Source organism: Triticum dicoccoides, chromosome 5A (assembly GCF_002162155.2).
Source record: "Triticum dicoccoides isolate Atlit2015 ecotype Zavitan chromosome 5A, WEW_v2.0, whole genome shotgun sequence".
NCBI classification, from domain to species: domain Eukaryota; kingdom Viridiplantae; phylum Streptophyta; class Magnoliopsida; order Poales; family Poaceae; genus Triticum; species Triticum dicoccoides.
Window position 1 is genome coordinate 451,677,434 of NC_041388.1, and position 4,493 is coordinate 451,681,926.

Genomic DNA, 4,493 nt, shown 5'->3' on the forward strand with positions numbered 1-4,493 from the left:
CACAGTGTCGCTCGCCTCCTCCTATGTGTCCAAAGCCGATTCCCGATGCCAAGGAATGCACACTGTCGTAGCAGAGGGCGACCACCACATTGTGTTCTTACGTCCATGGTATACGAAATGATATATATCATGTGATCCTTTCGCCTCTTTTTCTGATTCCTTATAACAATATGGCAAGATTTTTTTTAGTTTTCAAAAGTATTGTTGGCATTTTTTGTTGATTGCTAATATCTTACTTAGAAGGATGCAGTTCCAGTCTCAAGATAGATAATATCTTATTTAGAAGGATGCTTCCATTTCTTGCTTACTAATAGACAAAGCAGCGGTTGGTGGAGGTGTGGGGTCGAGTGTGGATCTGCGGTGCTTCCCTCGCTGCGAGCCATCGCCTCACCGCCTCCTTTGTCCATGCCTTCGTCCAGTACCTTTGACATTGACGACCACGGTGACGAAAAAGGATGATGAGGCCGGCGGAGTTGAGTCCTGCGAAGCAAGATCGGCCTCTAGTTATGCAGACAAACATGTATAGTAAATTGACATGAAAAGGCAATGTGATGTTATCTAAAAATCAGATAAAAATGTTGCATGTTGCAGCTGCACCATGCAATATCTGTTCATGATGAAGAAATTAACTATTAGGAAAAGCAAGTTGGACTATTAACAAGCATATCAGTTCATTTTAGAGCATGAACTCCAAAACCAAGTATAAAGACACCTCAACATGATTCCAGGTGCTAATCAAACCAGATACATAGAAACAGAAAAAATGTGCATTCCCTTAAGTTGAACATTTTCTTACAAATTCTTAGATTGAAACACTAATCAGGATGTACATTCAATCGACGGAAATCATAAACCAGAAAGTCCATTTTCTTAACCAGCAGAATATTAATCTACAAATTATTGTTTGTGGATGATGGGGTATTGTTCCACAAATTGAAATATAGAACCAACACTACAAGCACAACATTAAGTTTATGGGTTCAAAACAGCAGGTGCATCCAAAAGTACGTACAAATGGCCCTAACTTCAAACAAGAGATTGACATGGATGCCCTGTGCAGTATCTAATTTCCAGCAAGTGTGCAAAAACACTATCATAATTAAGTTCATTTCTTTTTTTTTAGAAATGACAGCAGTAGAGACTCCCACTGTTAAATTAGGTTATAGAAAATTAAGTTCATTTATCTTATCAAGGAAAAGAACTCAACAAGCTAATTAATAGGGAAAGGGAACTTAAATTATTTCAAAAATACCTATTTGCTTCAGATGACATCTGTTCCTTGTTCAGTGTGTTCATAACAGAAAATTTAATATCTGAACAAAATTCTAAGAGACATTTTATGAGTAAAAATTATGATCAAATTTATTCTGCTAAAAGCATACCTTCCTCTAGAGATTAGTTAGCTGCTCAAGCATTTGTATGTTTGCAAGATTGAAATTAATCAACATTTTTCTGTTGGCACATATGCTAGCTAGCATAACCAGAAAATTAACATCCTACCTACCAGGGAAATTATATCTAGTTTGTAGGACGTATGATGGGTGGTACTACATTTTTTTAAATGTATCATTTTCCATTCCTAGAATAACGATAACAAATAAGACAGCTCCAACTGAAAAATTGCATATAGTTCAATAAATATGAACGTAGGAAGCAGCTCACAAATCTAAGATGTGTTTTGTCCATTGTAAACAAAAATGAGAAAGTTTTGAGGTATATTTGCAGCATGAGGAAACATTGCTTTTCTTTATTCTTTCAACCGGGCACACACCCTGCTCAGTTTTAGTTCGACATGAAGAGAAATAAAATTAGTTCTGATCTAACGGCCAAAAGGCAATTTCAAACATTGCGTCTTAGTAGCATAATATAGATTATGCTAACAAAATAGAAACATGCAGTACTAAAGAACAATTTGATATGAATTTGCTGAAATCGAAACTTATTTTAGTTTGAATATTGAAAATCAATGTTTTTATAATTCTTGAAAGATGAATAATTAAAAAGAGAATCATTTATTTCTTGTACACATGCGTGTTAGAAAAAATGATGATATGGTCAAAACACCCTTGTAATAATCCTTGGGATTATACTCTATCTAGGGTACAACGTTTGGTTGAGTTTTGACTTCAGGCTTGTAACATGCACTTAAACATAAAAAATCTAAAAAATCATTATTTAGCATCGCACTATGTGCACATATATATAGACACAAACATCGATCAGAGGCTTGCTCAACAACTTCATCAGGGGCTCGTCCGCTCGTGAATCAAACGTATACGTATGATGTGCCGCTGGATCAGAGGTACGAGCTCGTGAATCAAATCGAAGCTTACCTTCACAGGACCATATTCCTTTGTCCCAACAAAGCCGTCCACATCGTTGCTTGTGCTGCTGCTGGTGACAAGGCAGAGCGCCAACACTCTGAAGACGTCACTGAACTGTCGGTCCATTGGTGAACAAAATACAGCTATAGGCATTAAAATTGTACCTGGGCATGATACTCAAGATGTTTTTTTTTCTTATTGCATCATGTGCAATTTAAAGAGAGTTGCGGACTCTACAATTTTTAAAGCGTCAAACTATATAAGAGTAATTGCCTGTGCAAGGTATTGATTTTGTCACAATTTGTTAGAGATACATCACATCAAAGCTTTAGAATCCATTTTCTCTTAGATCAATAACAAGCAGATCAAACATTAAACATTGGAGACTGGATTAGCAATTCCGTGGAACATCAACATCTCCTATTGCTACCAAGAGAGCAAGGTAGGCAAGAGGAGGACTGGCCATATAGGTCAAGAAAGAGTGTGGATGTATCTAACATTTCTCTTACTTGCTATTGACCACCACTGATCGATATCTTTGTATCTACTTGTCCAATCGAGCATATCACTGTCCCAAAGCTCTCAGTTTCGGGCATAATGCAATGTAGATGCTATGGTTACCCTCACAGACATGTAAGAAGATAAATAAATAACATAAGTTTGACTGAATACATTCACAGTCTGCTAGTACTTCTGAGCTCTAACCCTCTATACTCTCGATATTCTGAATCACAAATGTCTTTGATTGAACAGTAAATTCGAAGAATAACTATTGGCAATTAAATCGATGACCCAAAGTTTTGAAAATAAATAACAATTAGCAATGATCACAGGAGAATTCTTTTAGAATCGATGATCGCAGGAGATCACAGAAGAAGAAAAACATCTCTGCATCCTTTTCGTAATATACATGTGCGGAAAAAAAATCAAAATGATACAATTGTATCTTATTTACCTTGCAAGAAAATGAAGTTCCCATATTTTAATGAAAAGAAATCTGAAGTAGTCCCTCCATATCAGTTCAAATAATACCCTAAAACCATTGTCATGTCAGGAATAGCAGTTCATTATGAATTAGAGCATTTCATATAGAAGGCTTCAAACATGGAATTGGGCTAGAAAAGGCACACTAACCAGTATGTGGAATCATTTTATCCCTCTTTGCTTATCATATGTCTTTACCTGCAAAATAACTGGATATTTAGCATAGGCGAGCTGATGATGTGTGCAGCCAACACAAAATATTACCTCTTCACAAATAGTATAGCACAGCGAAAGACTGTCCGAAGCAAGCCAACAAACTGTTGTAGTCTGGAGCAAGCATACCGTTTCAAGTCGTTTTATAGACTGTTCGCTGCTCATTCTTTCAGAAGTATTCATGAACTCTTCACAGAGCTGCACTCTCTCCTCCATGGAAAGCATTTACTTCTTTAACTACATACATACGTCAAACACTACCAATTGTAACGGAGATTTGCAAAAACATATCTACCAACGTATGATGGGCACCACCACCTGGCTCTTCCCCTGCACGATCGGCGTCGATTCCACTGACGGCGGCGGCGCCTTCTCATCCACCGGCGGCAATAGTGTGGAAGAATTGTGAGACATTTATTCAGACCAAATGAGTGTGCAACTTCGATATGGATATGGTACTATTAGAAGGCCATTGAAGATACTTATGCAGAGGAGGCAGTGTCGGAGCGAAGGCAGTAGGCCCTGCAAGTTAATTCACTATAGTAATATTAATGTACAGTCCGTGGTCAGTACTGTGGCGATGTCAAGGCAAGGTCGACAAAGGAGAATTTAAGCAATCTGGAGCTGGGATCTGCGCCGCTGTATCTGCACATCACAAGCATGGAATGGGCAAAGACTTTTTTCGTTAATCAGACGTAGATGTTTTGAATGAAAATAAATTGTTGTAAGTATAAACCAACCTCTACAAACGAGCGGGACGGAGAGTGACTTGCAGATCTTGGGAAGGGAGATGGCGACAGTGCGGTTGTTGATGGGGAGGCCGAAGGCCATGTTGCCGGTGAGGATGAGGCACACACAGTCGGCGCTGGTGCAGATCACCCCGACCACCGCCTTGCAGCACTGCAGCGTCGGCGAGCCCCTGCCGTTGGTGAAGACCGTGCCAGAGGCCACCAACGCGCACTCCAGCGCCTG

The 4,493-nt window shown here is 38.9% G+C and overlaps 1 long non-coding RNA gene across 1 annotated transcript; it reads right to left on the reverse strand.

Annotated features, from left to right (window-relative positions):
• Positions 1 to 3,300: 3,300 nt before the first annotated feature.
• Positions 3,301 to 3,638, reverse strand: LOC119296746. Its single transcript, XR_005145366.1, has 3 exons — positions 3,573 to 3,638; positions 3,459 to 3,506; positions 3,301 to 3,357 (listed from the first exon to the last, which is right to left on the reverse strand). It is a non-coding gene; the product is annotated as an uncharacterized LOC119296746 (long non-coding RNA).
• Positions 3,639 to 4,493: the final 855 nt, after the last annotated feature.